The following is a 17,897-nucleotide window of genomic DNA, read 5'->3' on the forward strand; positions in this document are numbered from 1 at the left end:
ACTTTTATACTGGATAAGTAGGAAATTATCCTGGAGTGATTTTAGTTGCCAGGGTAAGTTTTGCAAAAGGACAACAGAAATGATGCACATAAAAAGGAGTTATAAAGCCTTTACTATTACTGTTATTACTACGGCGATGCGGCTCACATAAGCGTTTATTCAGGAGGAGAAGGGGCTCCTCACTGATTATACGCAATGGGGGACACTGGCTGAAAACACAAGCTTGGAGCCAGCAAGGGGGGGGGGGGTAGCCAAGCTCATAACAGCCTGCATGGTAACGGGAGACATCATGATGAATGACAGGCGGTGCGGTAAACAAAACGGAACCCTGCTCCGAGTACCGCGTCACCCGGCTTGACCTGTCCGTGTCTCTACCCATCACGGCCAGCTTCATGGAAAGAACGAGAATAGACCCGCCCTCCCCCGCTGCATTTAAAGCAGTCTACTGGCCCTGGCGGGTCAACAGTTTCCACTGTGCTCAAATGGAAGTGATTATAATCCCCGAGAAGCAGCCGTGAACATGACTGACGTTCCAAAATGCCAGGCCTCATGGGCTCGGGAAGCATCTCTCTCTACCCTGAGCGAGGCTTTAAAACCAGGCTACAAAAACAAACAAAGGACTCCTGGAGCTAGCGGGTGCTAATCGACATCCACGCTACATGCTGCATTCTACATTCCACGTAAACGACCCCAGTGATCCCGCTAGCTAGTCTGTCTTAACAGGTGCCCTAACTCTGAATAGGTGGCACTTTTATAATGGTGCGGCTAATGCAGTGAGTGACCTTTGTGACTTATTAGGATTCCTGTTACTGACCAGTGCGTTATGAACTTCTGTGTAATGAACACAGTTAGCTAGGTTCATAAACGGCTAGAGAATAACCCTTTTGCTGAGACCTGCCTAGCAGACACCTAACATTTATTCATACTGTAAGACATATTCTCTGCTTCCTGGTGGGTGGTGAGGCACCAGTCCTGCTAAAGAGACCCTATCTTTCTCCCGGGGGGGTCATGCTTTCAGTAAGGAATAATTGACGACGGGCCGTTGAATTATTAGAAAAATAACTCCGCTTCGCGTCGTGGCCGCATCACCACCTCGGGTGTGCATTATTTTTCTAATAATTCAACGGTCCGGAGTCAATTATTCCGCTTATACTACGGTTGCCACACCTCAAGACATCGATCAGATGATATATTTCAAGGGATTCGTCCGGTTTTTCTACTTAAATCGCTATTGTGAGTAGGATTATTTCTTCCGCATCTCATCCAACGACTCTTTTGCTAGTTCCAAAACGTCATTAGCTGTTGTTTTTTGGTGTTTTCTTCGTGTTTTTCTCCCTCGAGTATGTCTAGCTGTTCTTCGCTGATCGTTTTATGTCTTTTGTTGTTGCTGGCTGCCTTTGATGTCCGCTTCCGTTTATGTTGTTGTTCATCTGGACTGTCTAATACTGCTGCAGCCCAGTTGTTGAAAGTTTCATATTCACCGTAAATATTAAAATTTACTTTCGGAAAATCGTCTGTCATGTTGTTGTTTTTGTTAGTCCTGTGTGCTGTATAGGTACTGTATGCTAATTTCCGTTATCACAGTTAACTATGCGAAGTGATATGGAACTGTAATACGGTCAAGAGAGCTGCCTGGAACTACGTTCGCCGTGCGTTTCCCTGAAAATAATTACACACCTCAGAACGTTCGTCAGCCAATCAGATTCAAGCATTCAACGGTCCCGTAGTATAAGCGTAAGTAATACGCTGATTAGTGACCATACATTAAGATTCTCAAATTAATGCTTAGCTTAGCGCAGCCGAGCTTGGATTCACTGCCTCCCACGGATTCCGACAGGATGTGACGAAGTCCGGCCATGTCGCCAAAACCGGCGAGCGGCCCCAGTTGCCGGAATGACTCCGGAAAGCCATTTGCCCGAGGGAGGGAGGGGGGGGTTCTGGGGGATGTCAGTGAAACGTAACACGGGTGCTTTTATATTTCCCCACGGAGTCGGAGCGCGACACCCGGGTCCTGGGACGGGGGAGTGAGTGACAGATGGCGCCTACAGTGCAGTCCCTTCCGCCCGCCGCTTTGTGCCGGCTCCAGCCCGTGCCAGCGGTACGTCGGGCACGGTTATCCGCTTCAGAGTACATAAACCGAGATCACCTCACGGCCATCTGGCCCGGGCTGAGCGCTCTCCATTTTATTTTATACTGCGATTTTTCTTATACCGTTTAAAGAGGCCTTTCCAGTTCTTGATGCAGAGGACTGTCTGAGGGGCTGGGGCCTTACAGGCACATGCCACCCTCACTCGTTTCAATGACACACCGGAAAAAAAAAAAAACATAACTGTATCATCTGAACATCTTAAAATGAAGAAAAAAAAAACTGTAGTCTGTAGGGGGAAAAAAGGCTATTCAGCATGATCTGTGACCTACATCTACACGATAGTCGTGTCACTCAGTTCAGGAGAACTTCCACTAACACTTGAGAGGGGAAGTCCATCAAGATCTTCATACGAAAATGCGCTGTTGTTATTAGCATTGGGACAAGCTATGGCACGAGAAATGATTAATTGCATTATACCCTTCAGCATAACCGTTTGTTAAGTTGCTTCTTCCTGGGTTGCTTCTTCCTGGGTTGCTCCTGAACTTACAGAACGTCCCGAGTGTAAAAAAAAAAAAAAAATGCTTGGCTAAGCACTGCTAATTATGTGAGCTTACGCTCATCACCTCGGGCAACCTCTGAGTATCTCCAAGTAGGCCAGCGCTGTTTCCATAGGAGATGAAAAGGTGAGATTGTGATTGGCCAGCTCTGCAAGAGGAGACCCCAGCAAAGTGAAGCATTAGCAGGCTTGCTAATGCATTAGCAGCTAGACTGAAGAAAGAAAAAAAAAAAAACAACTAATAAATACATTATCATTATAAAGTGATGAGTAAGTCATTAATTAAAAAAGGAACACATTCATATGCCAAAAATTCCCAGGACAACCTTGTGAACAGAGAGAATAGCAGATATAATTATTTCTATGCAAATTGGCTTAGAAATAAATAGATTGCATTGAAATGATGCAGATGAATTTGGGTTTTATTTCAACTTTGCCATCCACAAAAACTCTCTAGTATTTAAGTCACAGATACACTAGAAGACAGGGGCCTGAATCACCAGGGCCTAGTCCTTAGGTAAGCCACAGATACACTAGAAGATGGGGGGGGGGGGGGGGGGATTATATATAGAGGGTGATTTTATTGAGTTCACGCGCCATAGCTACAGTAGATATGAATATTTTTACCTTTGAAATCTCCAGTCAAAAGGTTTTTTCATAATGTAATTTGAACTTATTGACTTAGTAAAGGGTTAAAGGACTGTTTTTTACTATCGTGTTTTTTACTATCGTGTAGTACAAATGAGCTACTCCCTTTTATCCGTCTAATTAAAACCCACCTCCCATTGGCATAATCAGCAGACATAGTTCATAATCAGAATAGTCTGATGCATTTAATCCTTATTCATTCTAATGGCACCCAAACTAACATCACAGCTGAGTGAGGTACGCTTCTGCTTCCAGCAGACGTGTCGTGCTGTGCTATCAAACTGATCTGAAGGTCAAATATGAAGCTTTTAAAATAACACCTGCCAGGCTGATGACCGAAGGCTTGATTCACTTACAGCTGTGCAAACTCTGAATGAGATCCTTCTGGTGAGCTCCACAGTCACCATCTCGCAACGCATGCAAACTCCATTCGTATTTTATCTCTGACAACAGAGATAATAGCACCCACAACGACATCATTTCTTTACAACCTAATTAAGGTTTTTTTTTTCTTGTTATTTTAAACTTTAAAATAACTGCATTGAAGTGAGAGTTGAAGGAAGTCCTACAAAGAGAGAAACCAAAGTATAATTACGCGTTTGCATAAGGATTTGTGTGGGTATGGGGAAAATTCATTACTAAAAGGCTAAGGGATAAAAACAGTGCAGAATATAAAAGACAAATGTCAGAATCACTATGACTATGCTGTGAAAGAAACTAGCTCTTTTATCTAAAGGTAATACATACACAACACTACCGAATCATAACTAAAAAGCTGTATTACATTCTTGATGTATAGCATGATCATATCTATCCATCCATCCATCCATCCATCCATCCATCTTTTTATCTTTCTGTCTCTCTCCCTCTCTCTCTCTCTATGTATCTATAGCCGTGGAAAAAATTAAGAGACCACCCCACAATTTTTTGTTCCACTCATTTCTCAATGTATGGGTGTGAGTCTGTAAATAATACGAAATGAAACCTGGTTCTTCTCTGCTTCTCGTTAATGAAGGGCTTCTTCCTTGCTTTGTGGGACTTCAGTCCTGCTTCTAGGAGACTGATATGAACTGTCCTAGCAGTGCACTTCATACCACTTAATGTGTCATCATCCGAGTGATCTCTTGATTTTTCCATGGCTGTATATGCTCAGTATTGATTATAGTATGTATAACTTCATATGCAGAATTTGTACCATTAACTTTTTGCATCATTCTAGAGTCAGGGTGCTCAAACCAAGGTTTGGCTCTACACATACATTCCCTGGTTCTAGCAGGAAGTCAATGGCAGCTCAGCAAGCATCTGTTGCTGTGAACACAAGATGTCTTTAGATACCTGACAGGCAGACCAGCCCCATGGAAAAGCAACGGAGCAAAACCAGCATATAGATTTGATGTCATCACAGGTTAGCCGTTACAAATCTCGGTCAGCTGTGAGCAGAAGGTTAAAAACTGCATGTGACGAATGGATCAGTGGACTGCACAGGCAGTAATGAGGCCTGGCTGCCTAATGCACTGACAGGACGGTCGATAACAAATTTGCTTTAATCTTCAGAAAAGTCATGAGTACATCCAAGAGAATCCATCCGCTTGTTAGCAGATGAACATTCAGGCACTTCTGATAGGAGCCAAGGTTTAACCACTTCCTCTCCAAATCAATCTTTCCCTGAACGAATGGAGGAAAGGCCCCAGGAAAATGGTTCATGCTGAAATATAGTTTACTTTATTATAGCAAGTGAAGCACAATTATAGCCACTGCAGGTGGATGCAGACTATGTCGCAATTACTGTCTACAGCGATTGTCAGCAACACTTCATAGCTACAGAAGACTTTACAACTCACAAGGGGTTTTAGCGCCAGCAAAACCGGGACCTGAGCGTTCAGAGGTCAGCTTGAGTGCCGACCCTCAAGGTGCCCCAAGGCCTTCATATCGCTGGTCTAGCCGGGCACCGAGGGTTTGCTGGGTGGCGCCCGCTCAAGCTTGCATTCTGACGATGGGGGAGGGGAAGAGGCGGGCGCGCTCTGCGGTCTAAGATTTTGGTCTCATTTCATGTCAGCCTGAGAAACAGGATGTGCCGCCTATTCATATGAACGCTACGTAAATAGCGTCACCCTCTTCAGAGTTGAACTACGACGATTACAAAATAGCCGTCTAAATATAAATTATTTCGACTGATGCATGTGGGAGGGAAAAAAAAAAGATTAAAAAAAGGAATAAAAACTTACCACAGTATTACCTCTGAAGTTTTCACAAAACAAAGATTTTAAAAGAGTACCATCCCAGTGTGTAAGTACCTGCCAAGACAAAAAGAAAATTAGCCCTGATTAATGACTAATGCTTCTTTAGAAAACAGCTACTAAATCTCAATAAAGGACATTAAAGAAAATGGTTAAATACATTCATATATCCATCTATCTTCTAACCACTTACCCTGGTCAGGGTTGCGAGGGTTAAATGTTTAGCATAGATAATTATGCAAAGGGGAAGTTCTTCATTGCACTGATACGTAAAATAACATCATAAAGTTGAATGTGGACAGGAATTCCAGATGAGACTGATTGTCTCCTTTTTGCTGCTGAGGCATTCTTTTTTTACCTTGAATGCTTTAATGAACTCAGGTTGGCACTTAAAACAAAATAAAACTAACTGAACGATGAGAAGAACTGAATCAAAAATTAAAGATAAATAAGAATCACTGATTAAAAGCAGCATTTAAACATAGGTATACTCAGGACAAGCCTCTTGATCTAAAGGTTAAAACGTGTCCGAGATGAACGGTTTTCCAAAATGACACTGTGTTCAGCAAAATAAAAAGCCAAGCGGCTCAATTCATCAGCAGTGGCTCGCACACCCATGGGTGCTGGCCGCGTTTCAGTAGCCCCCCCCGTCTGATGGGAAGTGTGGCCCATGAACGGGCCCCCCCGGCCAACATCCCGGGATTGGGGCCACTTCCCGCACAGACGCCGTCTCTCTCTCACGCCTCTGAGGCCTCTTTGTGAGGCAGCACCTGCCGCTCCTATATCATTACCGGCATCCGTTTCAGATATGGGCCGACTGCTCCACTCAGCTTTCTTCCCGGCCAATTGCAACATACACACACGCACACAAAATAAATAAATAAAATAAATAGCAGGTGCTGTATTATCTAGCACTATCCCTGGGCTGGACGGGACATTTGTGGCCAGGAAGTGCGAGTGTGTGCTGGACTCGATTTGGGCTCTGTGAGGCTGTGCGGGCTGTTGACCGGGTCTGCAGGAGTCTGGCAGATTCTGAGAAGGAGTTAGGAGTAATTAGAAGGCTCTTGCCTTTTTCCATGCGTAAAACTTTGTACTCGGGCTGTAGGATCTGGTGGTTTGGGATTGGAATCAGAATCACCTCTGATTAAACTAAAACATTTAATCTGATAAAGAGAAGATGGTTCACAGTCAACTAACATGGTCACCGCTGTCTTTGCCATCCAGAAGATCCCATCTGTTTTAAAAGGAAAATAACTGCTGGAGCCCTTCAAATAAAGATAAGCCTTGTGTTCCTGGTTGTGGTTTCTACCGACTAACTGAGTTGGCATGGCAGCCACCTCACAAACACACACATACACACACACACCGTGACACACGCACAGTGTTTACAACTGTCGCTGCACCTGCTGCTGAAGCATATTTCCTCTACCGCAACCACAAGGACAACGTTCTTTTCAGAGGACAATTCATGCTCTCGCCCTGAGAAAACCAGAGTGAACATGTACTGACTCAACAGTTGCAAGGAAATTTTAGAAGAAAGTCAAGTCAGTGAGGGAGAGTGACTTCGAATAAAGCTTGAGATGATCTGGACCATTCAATCAATCCTGCATTTTCACTCGTCTCAACTGCCACTCATCTAATCAGCAATAATATTCTGTTTATTCATGCATCAGATAAAGACCTGAAATCTTGAGAATCTTCCTCCATCTTGCAGTTTCTTTCTATCAACACAACAACCCTTTTCTGATCCTAAACTTTGCAAAGAGGAACACTTCTGAACAATGAACTCCACTGCCTTGCAGACTAAACACAAAACACTACTTCATTTCAAATGGAATTGCTTGAGAAGCAAAGGGCATTGTTCCAGAGATATCTGCTGGCTGCCCATTAATCCAACAGAAGTATATTTCACCTGTTCTGATAGAATTTATAATAAAAATCTAACCTCAAGGTCACAGACAGCCTGTGAAATTTCCTCTACATGGAGACAGATTTTCTTTGAACTGAAAATGCTCTCTTTCCCCAGATCACAAACACCCACCCATTTACACACTTACAGCTCCCCAGAAAGATGGATCCCCGTGTCTCCATAAAAAAGACTAATGCAAAGCCTTTCCTTCGGGAAAAAAAATGATACTCTTCACTCCATCTGTGCTGAGGAGGTCTGAAATACGAGCGCAGGGTGTTTTGGGGCCATGCTTGGCCCAGGTGCTGCTGACAGTAGGCTGCCATTTTAGGAGAGAAAAGCAGAAACAGCCTTTTTCTATGCACACTGCTATGCCTTGGGAGAGCAGGTGAGGGACGCTATGTGGATGGATTCTCTGCTGAGCTGAGCTGAGCTGAAAAGCAATTCCTTTGGCTGAAGGAAACCAGTAAGACCTGGAAGCCAAGTACTGACAGTAAAAGGAATACATGTAACCAAAAATAACAACACCAGCAATGATATTACACAAATGGAAAGTGGTAAAGAGAATCATAAGGCATCATTAAACAGGCATCTCTTCACTCTGACTTATAAATTCAGGCCCCTATCTTATAATAAAACCTGCTCCTCTCAGGACCAAAGAGGCATCCGACAAAGCAAAACAGAAACCACTGGTGTGGCTCTTGGGGCAAAGAGAGCTGAACCCCAGAGGACGATTCATCATTCTCGTGGATTTGTTGGGTTCATGACGTCCGCTGTTATTCAGACACATGGCTGTGGACCAACCCTCGCACAAACAGGCAAACGAGTGACATGCACCACAGCCCAGACAGAGCTGATTCTACAGACCTTCCAGGAGAAGCTGAGCACGTGGTTACAGCTTTCCCTCATTCCCAACCCCAGCGGGGACCTAGGCTGGCTCATCTCCAAGCAAAACATCAGAGCCTTCTCTCCTGCCCCCCGGTCCCAGATGGGTGCTGAGCAGGTGCCGGGGGAGCCGGACAAACAGCTATCCGTTCACAACAGTAAACATGGAGCAGCTGCGTGACAGAAGCAGACCTTAATGCTAAGAGTGACTAGTGTCTGTATACTGTGCTGTAAGATCATGAAACCTTTACCTCCTTCTTAAATAAATCTTTCCTTGTAAATCACTGTAATATTTCAGCTGATGCAGGGAAATTATTATTTTTTTTCGCTTTTAGACTAGAGGAGAGAAATGAGATTAAGCCTCGGTAAGTTGTCTGGGAAAGGGCTTAAGGGCTTACCATGTGACCAAGCGTTGCTGAGTTGTTCACTGACAACCTTATGGTACCTGCACAGTACCTTTCTTCAGCCTAGGGGGGGAAATAAGAGGGAAAAAATCAAGTTATATTTTAGCTTCTGCGTAGACATTCCTAATTTAAATCTCTGCATGAGCATAAAAAAGTGCAAATTAAGACATCTGAAACACAGCGATGCCAGAATTATGCCAGTGACCATAAAGCTGCTTCAAGAGTAGGACTGAATGATTTATCGATTTCAATTCGGAATCACAATCTGAAACAATGTGATTAGCAAACTGCAAAGGCTGCGATTTAGGATATGCATTATACAGTATGTTCTCCTTGTGTGACAGTCATTGTTCACCAATCAGAAGTGCCGTGCTATTCGCGCGCCAGTCATGCTCACCAAAAAGAAGTGGGCCAAAGTGACTGTGTGTACACACACAAACAACAAACACGCAAAACCCAAGGAAAACTTTACATTCGAAGTGCGAAATTATATTGATTCCGCAGCTGAGCTATAATTACCTATTTCATGGTCGGAGATTGTTTGCAGAAAGATAGTATTAGGGGTCCTAGCAACATTAGCAGCAGGATCCCTATTGTTTTTCTTCATTACTGGAATTGTTTTATTTTTATTATTATTACTTCATTTAATTTAAAGTTAAATAAGTTACAGCTCAATGTGAAAATTATTTTATGATTGATTGTTCTCAGCCAATAAAAAAAAAGCATAAGAAATACATTTTGTAAGTGATTCATATCTAAGGTCTTATCCATGCATTAAGCACAGGGCTCTTCGGATCTGAACCTCGATTCCAAATCCAGGCCATGTTTTCAGTTCTTCCAGGAAGTTAGTTTAATAATTACTGATTCTCAGGGGCTTTACACCTGGCTCACAGGTAATGGAAGGCTGGAAAATCAACAGTGCTTGGACTTTGAGGACCGTGATTTGAATAACCCTGCATTAGAATATAGACCAGTTCAAAATTTGATAGTATCTCATGTGGTCATGCTGTGTCATGTGTTTTAAATCCATTACACACTAGATATTGAATTAAAACTTGACTTGCAAGTTGACAAAAAAATTATATCGCAATATCTGTCAGACAAATCGTGATATTTCCCTCATATCGTTCAGCATTATTCAAGAGCTTTTTCCTTCAGAAGCAAAGTAATTTGATTTATAATTCCTTCTACATCTGACTTTCAAGCCCAAATCTCATTTTAAAAGCTCTTAAAAAACATGAACCTGACAAAGAGCGTTTTCAAACAAACTGTATAGCTTTTTAAGTACAACTTTTTTGTAAATCTACAGCGTTTTTGTATCTGCACCAATATTTCGTTTGCTGTAATAAAACATGGCTCTCAATCCTCTACAAACTACTCCACAAAAGTAGTGCGTACTGATATCAGCTTGAAGAATTTACTACTTTTAAGAAGCTTCTTTTAAAATATTTCTTCTGTTTTTTTTTTATCAGATATATGCTTTTTATCAGAAAGACAATACTCGCCTAATGTTATTCATTGGTGGAAAATCGCCCTCGTACACAAACCAAATTTTAAGTTTATATTCTGACAGCACAAAGGCACATTTGTTAGAAACATATTTAGATCCCAAATCAGTATTGTCTGGTCTCAATATCGAGATCTGCCAAACATATGTCTAGCTGTCTTTTGCCAAACAAAGCATGATTTGTCATGCTTTAAAACTATAAAATTCAAAGTTTAGTTTTAGGGGTGTACTCAAAAATGTTCCGCAGTGTGAAGAGGCCTATTTAGCACCTGTCACCTTAGATAAAAAGGGTCAATGCAAGAGTGGCAGCTATCCTATAAAAAACACAAAAAGAAAAAGCATCTCTCTTGGTTGATAACATTTCCATATGACACCAAATGCCATAAACCTTTCCTTTCAAACACTACACCCAAATAACCAAGGTTTGACTTGAATAAGAAAACAGGACCTAAAGGCTTTTTTTAAGTCCTTCTGGAGTGTGCTTGTGAGCCAGTGACCTTTCCTTGTTTTCTTCCCCTGTAAGATGACGCAGCGATACATGGAAAATTAGGTCCTGCGGGAACCAGGGAGGTGCAAGCAGACAAGGTCCCACTGCACTGTTTCAGCAACAGCTATTTATTTATGAAGGTGATGGTAAAACAGACCATGTATGTGAGGGCGCTTCTGTTCCACAACAATACCGGCATCTCGTAATTATTAAAAAGGACCTTAGAAATTTATCAAATCCCTTGCCTCCTTGCTGGTGCATCGACATTGCAAGACAAGGTGGAAAAAACAAATAATGGGGAAATTATTTCCAATTGGTTACTTTGAAGAGGTACACTTCTACTTTCACTCAACAAATCGACTTGAAATTATGTGCGACTTGTATGCAAAGTGAACCGCACAACCCCAAGGGTACACGGGTATAGCTACTGTTACGGCAGGTGACGCAAAAAAGCCATGGCACCGATGCAGCCATGACCTGCAGACACTGAGCCAACACACTGGTGTTGCCTCTCTGTGGGAGTCTTACAACTCGGCATACAAAATTAAATCGGCATCAGTCGACACCGTAGGAGAATTATAATGAACAAAACCATACATGGTAAAATGCAAAAACCGCCATGTTCAGACAGCAAAGAAACCACAGCTGTTATGGTCGATCCCAGGCTGCAGGAGCATGATTACTAAAACTGACACAAGCCAAAATGTAAGTGCTTTAGGTCTGCATTAAGGTCTGCACTGACACTTTCTCCAAACCAGCTCTAGTGCCAAGCTCAAATTTAACTCTGCTAACAAATTTGGTCAACATAAACAGAGCTATTAGCAGTGATCTACTTCATCATAGCCATAAACTTTAACTATATCATTTTCATAATTCCTACTGGCAGGAGAGAATGAATTTTTAGCATCCTACCATTACAAAGACATTTATTAGCCTGATTTTAAAAAAGCATTTCATTAGTAATATAGCTATCAGCTGAGGAGTGTGTATTTTGTACAGCTCTGCTTTGCCATCCCATAATCAACAGAGCGTGATGAGTGGAGTTCAGCCCTCCCTGAAGCTCAGTGCTGCTGCTCCTTTAACCACAGACAGAGGGGGCGCTGAGGAGCAGCTTATGGGGGAACATCTGGCGACGTGTGTCTGTCCGCCAGCTAAAGGGCCTCTATTGAAATCCATGGGACTTCCTTTAACGTACCGGAGACGTGAAGGGTACAGGGGTCTGCTAACCGTGCCACTAACCCTACTACGCCATTGCTGGTTGTACAGTGTTAGAGACAGAGGATGAAAAGTTTCATTCATTTGTTTTTAGGTAAAACCCAGAACTGAGCACTCCACCCTGTTCAAAAGCAGAATGCTTGATAAAAGAGGAAGTGTGTAGCAGTAAATAGTTGACGTTCGGGAGAGTGACTATGTGGCACTGAGCAAACCATTTTCTGAAGACAAATGAAAGGATGCACAAGCACAAAGGGGGTTGCATAAAGAGTGTAAAAGGCCCAAGTAGGGTTTCTGCTACACTGCCACTCAGAAAGTTTTAAAACACTTGGAGTTTCTTACGTTTAATTGCAATTCAAGCAATATCAGTACCATGTACAAAAGTACAGAAAAGCAATTAAGAAAAGATAAATAAACGAATGACAGACCTATCATCTAATAAAAAAACAAAACTAAACCGTTGACTCATCAAAATAGCCACCTGATTACAGTTGAACAAACTACAGACTTAATTATTATTATTTTTATTTATTTTTTCCTGAGTCCACTCCCAACATTGCTGGAGAAGTGTTCACAAATGACCTGCACTAGCTGCCTCTGCAGCCTTGACTTTTCTATCCATTTCATGCCATTTCAGCTGAATGCGGTCAAGGTCAGGTGTTTGGGCAAACAAGTTTACCACTTTCAACTTTCATCTTCCTTTTTCTTCTAAGACTTCTGACAGGGTATTGATGAGCGCACAGCTTAAAATTTAGCAAATAAAGAATAGGATGTTGAAAAATGTTTGACTGGCAGTGTAGAGGCTGAAAGAGGGCCAGAGTGGGCTTCATGTAGAGCAAAGTGTCATGTAGAGCAAGGTGTCTGCAGCAATCCTGATGTGAAAGACTTAAGGATTTTTAATGCCACTTCAAGCTGAATTTAAGACCAAACTGTAAGAATATCAGAATCAAAACTCATACATTTACACTACATTGACTCGACCCACTGTTCATTTAAGTTTATGTTAAGGAAAATGCACACCAATTAATGTGTGAATAATAAATCTAATTTACAAAGTGACAATTAAGGCATGGGTGACACAGTTATAAAACAATCCTCCTTCCAAGAAACTCCAATCATAACAGAAGCGCAATGGACTTAAACCAAGACATTTAATATCCCATTCTCCAACATTACGAGTATGTAAAGTGGTCAATTTAACAGGTTCTTGAATATTTGAATTTACACTTTCCCACAGGCTACTACCTTAAAGACGATGCCGTAGACAAGGTACCTAACTAACGTGTACTGAGAGCAGCATACAGTCCATGCTTCTTTTAGCACGAATTGTTGAACTTCCGGTCAAAAACAAATAAATAAATAAACAAAAACTCTCACATTAATTGCATCAAACATTATCAAAAGTAACCACAAGATTAACATGCACCCTTCAAAACCCATTCAATATTGCTTTATCACAACTCACACACACACACACTCAGTCCACATATTCATATCTTTATGGGGACTATCCATTCATTTTTATGCGCATAACCCTAATCCCAACTACGGAAACCTTAACCCCTACCCAGTCCTAACCTTAACCATACGTAGCAAAACAAAATACAGGACTTGGCATTTTTTGTTGTGATTTAATGTGATTTCATTCACAAATTTTCATAACACTGAGATTATCCTTGTGGAGATCAAAAAAAATAAAAAATAAATAAAAAATATTTTTTTTCCCCAAATTGTGGGGAAATCTGGTTCCCACAATGTAATAATTACAAGAAAACACACAAGAGGAGACACATACACAACATGGGTATGCGGCAGGAAAGACAAAAAAAAGTGTTGACATATTTTAGGACAGCAACATCCATGTTCAGTTATAATTTCATCATCACTATATCAAAAGGTATAGTGATAACTATAAAAATACATGAGACAGACGTGTCCAGTACAGTGTTTCAGCAACGGCCTATGAGGGACAATGCACACTATTTGATTTCCATATTATGTATTTCTATATGTTTCTTAACAACTGCACCGTGTCCAGTCACCTGCAGTGACACTAAGCGAGTGACAGCTATTGAATATAAAATGCACACATGAACATTCAACATTCAACATTAAGAAGATGTAGCGCACAAAGAAAAAGGGCTTTTCTGTGAGCTTCTTCGCTTATGGACATCAAAGGTCTGCAATTAAAAACTGCCTGACTTGCTTGGAAGGTATTATAGCGAGAAAACTGAATATCGAATATAACTAACTTACCACAGTCACAAGATTCTCATGTACAAGCTGCCATTGCAAGATGTTTCGAAAAGCCCATGTATTAGGTCAGGTAATATAACGACTCCGTCTCTTTGACTGGTCCAAACACTTCTTGCGATCCATGAGGCTGAAATATAACCTGCCCCAGAACGGATCGGTGGCATAAGGGGTAATCCTGTTAACTGGTGAACAGTACATTCACACGGCATGCATTCACTTATTTTTGCAGAAGACAGAAGCAGATCCATCAAGCCTGGAGAGCCAAATAAAATCAAACCATACTTGAATCAAGAAAAGGACTTGCCCCGCATGTTTGTAAGATATGACAAACATGCATGCAGTTGTAAAGGAGATGCAGTAGCCTATTCATAAATTTGAATCCCTTATGAAAAAAGATTGGTCTTCAAGTACATATTTTAAGAAACCTGAAGTATGTGCATGGACAATTCTGAATATCTACAATTTTATTTAACTTTTACAAAATTGACAAATCTGCCATCACCATAAATCTCCAAGAATATGGAAACATTGGTGCATGAGTGCACTTGTCACTAGTTAACAAGATCACCACATAAACTATAATGAGTAGGGTAGGCGTGTAGAATGAGTTACCAAGGTGATGTACCCCACTGAGAATTAAATCAGTGTTGTGATATCAGACAGCCAGAGCTATGTGTCTCTGCTTAGTCTCAATGTTATCTGGCTAAGCAAGAAATCCCACTTCATGGTACAGATCCAACTTGGAGCAGAATAGGCTAACAGGCTAAATTGCTATGGCAACATGTAGTGTCTACAATTGAGCTACCTTTCGCAGTACTAAAAATTCAGTGTTAAACTTCAAGTAATCTGGCTAAGCCAGCTAAACCGACTTCGTACTATACTGTTTAAGTGTCAATACTAGGGATGAAGCGGTTATTGGTTTAATGGTAAACCATGGTACAATTCCAGATGGTTACCCTTACTGTTTAAAATTTTAATTAATATTAATACCCTGGCTGATTACCATGCTTTGAAAAACTCACATCAAACACTGTCCAGCATCAACCAAAGTTAGCAACAGCCTCCCAGACGCAGGTGCGCTGGCAGTGTGCAACGTGGATTTGTTTTGTGTCAGTGAAGATGTGGGGAAACTCAGTGACCACAGCACTCCAGAGGTTTAGAATTTTATATTTGATATGGTTTGCATGTGTTCACCTATGGTATTGGCTATGTTATTATTTTGATGTTCATGTAAACCATGTTTATGGTTTCCAATATAAAACTTGGTCAAATTATTTCAGTTTGTGCATCAGTACATCTTGAACATTTTCAGCAAATTTTAACAACACCATGATAATGCTGATAACCCTGATCATTTTGTTCATTATAATCGTGATATAAAATTCACACCATTTCATCTCGAGTCAGTAACATTTAAACTTAAAATGAAATATTTTTCAACATCAGTATAAAATATGCCCATGACCTCACAAAATGAACCCTAGTAAACTTAAATTTGAGACTTAAGACTTTTTATTATCTTGCACACACTATGTAGAGGCTGTACATGGCCGGAAGGGGGTTTCATGTAGAGGCTGTACATGGCCAGAAGGGGTTTTCATGTAGAGGCTGTACATGGCCAGAAGGGGGTTTCATGTAGAGGCTGTACATGGCCAGAAGGGGGTTTCATGTAGAGGCTGTACATGGCCGGAAGGGGGTTTCATGTAGAGGCTGTACATGGCCAGAAGGGGGTTTCATGTAGAGGCTGTACATGGCCAGAAGAGGGTTTCATGTAGAGGCTGTACATGGCCGGAAGGGGGTTTCATGTAGAGGCTGTACATGGCCAGAAGGGGGTTTCATGTAGAGGCTGTACATGGCCAGAAGGGGGTTTCGTGTAGAGGCTGTACATGGCCAGAAGGGGGTTTCGTGTAGAGGCTGTACATGGCCGGAAGGGGGTTTCATGTAGAGGCTATATGAGGCCGTTAGGGAGTTTCAAATTGAGGCTCTAGGAGGTATGAAGGGGGTTTTATGTAGAGGCTTTACGAGTTCGGAAGGAGGTTTCGAATAGAGGCTGTGCGAGGCCAAAAGGGGGTTTCATGTGTCAGATTCTTTGTTTTTGCAAATCTTTCAGCAGCTGCAGCCCAAGCAGTGATGAGGTTCACAGGTTTGTACACAAAATGGACAGGAATGACTCCCCTCTCTTAATAGGCCGCCTTTCCTCTCATGAACCACAAATAAAATAGTCAAACACCACACTGTGACCACAGGTGTAAACATCTGCTGCTTCTTCTATCTTACAAAAATGAGTAGTTTTTACTATTTATTTGCCTTGTACTGTTTAATCTTGATTCAGCTAGAGCTGGGAGGTTGGGGACAAGCTGTATGCACAGCCTACCAGTTTAATACTGAAAAGCAGCACAGATGATGTAGATTTAGATGGAATGAAATCACGTCTGACCCACACTGCTCTCCTTCATCTGTCAGCGCTTCATCATCTGCAGCATAGCACTGTCTAAACTACAACTACTCCATCCCCCATCCACCCCCCGACGTCAATCTGAAGCAAGCCTGCAGAACAGCCTGCTGTTTATCTCAAGCAGAAATATCACAACCGGCAAGTACACGCCTTGTCTAGTGTTTTTCGAATACAGAGCTCCGGATGAGGTTAGAAAGGTCAAGCTCATGTCAGTCTCTCTTCAGTGGAATAGGAGAAATCGACATCAGGTTTTATGGGTAAGACAGAAGGTGATAACAACTGAATGCCAATTATATAAAAACTGCATTCATAAAAGGTACAATTTAACATGGATATAAAGAACACATGCTTAAAGTTTCGTACGCACTATGCTCATTTCTTGTTCCCTTCTCAAAACAAATGCAGAACAAAGCAGGAACTGAGACGGAAACAGCTCATTGTGTCAAACAAAAATAACCCCAGTGTCTTTGGCTTTCAGCTTCTTGCCCCATATCTCAGGGAGTTTCCTGAGAAGTCTTTTCTCTTCTTTCTCAGAGGAAAATGGCTATATTCTTTATCCTGGTTTTATTCTGTCACCTGTCATTTTAGAGGCTAGCTGGTGGCTCTCTGCTGCGACCTTACTAGGACTGAAGAGAGGGTGGGACAGCCATTTTCCTTAGATCTCTTTTAAAGATCCCTTCTTGCTACATACTGAGCTAAAAACCTACACCACAGAGTACATCAGTCAAAACAGCTTGTTGCTAGAAATACGGAAACTGTAATGCATCTTTTTAGTCAATATGATTTGCGATTTGTTAACCCATACCAAGCATTACTCTGTCACAGACCATGGAGCTACCATGTTCAGAGACAGACAAACTGAATGAGGCCATATTGGGCAGGAAACCACACAGTGGCCATTGACACACATATTCAGAGCTAAAAATGAGTGCACTGGAAATAAACACCCATCGGCTTGACCATGAGCAAGGCAGAAGAAAGCAGAAGTGATCTGTCGGAACTCGTTGCATGCCCAGACTCAATTCATCAATTACCAAGGAAACAGACTGGTCCCTATGCGACGATGATTGAAATAAAGCATAGAGACTCAAGCTGAACTGCAGAGCAGTGCAGGCAATACCTTTACCAAATATGAGACAAACTAGATGAGCATGCAGGATGAATCCGGCCATTTTTAAGCATCCACAGCAGGGAGCGGCTGTTGGGAGACGTGTTCGTGTTTAATTGTTTAATAACCACAGGGAGGAGAAAGCCA

At 41.8% G+C, this 17,897-nt stretch overlaps 1 protein-coding gene and 1 long non-coding RNA gene across 5 annotated transcripts in view; one reads left to right on the top strand and one right to left on the bottom strand.

The window, feature by feature from the left end:
• LOC111853569 (uncharacterized) overlaps positions 1 to 16,780 on the top strand; it is a 77,047-nt gene extending 60,267 nt beyond the window's left edge. Inside the window, exon 6 of the long non-coding RNA XR_011984508.1 lies at positions 16,651 to 16,780. This is a non-coding gene — a long non-coding RNA (uncharacterized lncRNA). The remainder of the gene's footprint in view (positions 1 to 16,650) is intronic.
• LOC111853568 (F-box-like/WD repeat-containing protein TBL1XR1) overlaps positions 1 to 17,897 on the bottom strand; it is a 60,425-nt gene that overhangs the window by 13,860 nt on the left and 28,668 nt on the right. For all 4 annotated transcript variants that reach the window (XM_023830587.2, XM_023830586.2, XM_023830590.2 and 1 more), the window contains exons 2-3: positions 8,720 to 8,788; positions 5,519 to 5,587 (exon numbers count right to left, since the gene is read on the bottom strand). The gene's annotated coding sequence lies outside the window, so the exon portion shown is untranslated. The remainder of the gene's footprint in view (positions 1 to 5,518; positions 5,588 to 8,719; positions 8,789 to 17,897) is intronic.

The sequence above is a fragment of the Paramormyrops kingsleyae genome, chromosome 21 (genome assembly GCF_048594095.1).
Source record: "Paramormyrops kingsleyae isolate MSU_618 chromosome 21, PKINGS_0.4, whole genome shotgun sequence".
Classification (NCBI taxonomy): Eukaryota; Metazoa; Chordata; class Actinopteri; order Osteoglossiformes; family Mormyridae; genus Paramormyrops; species Paramormyrops kingsleyae.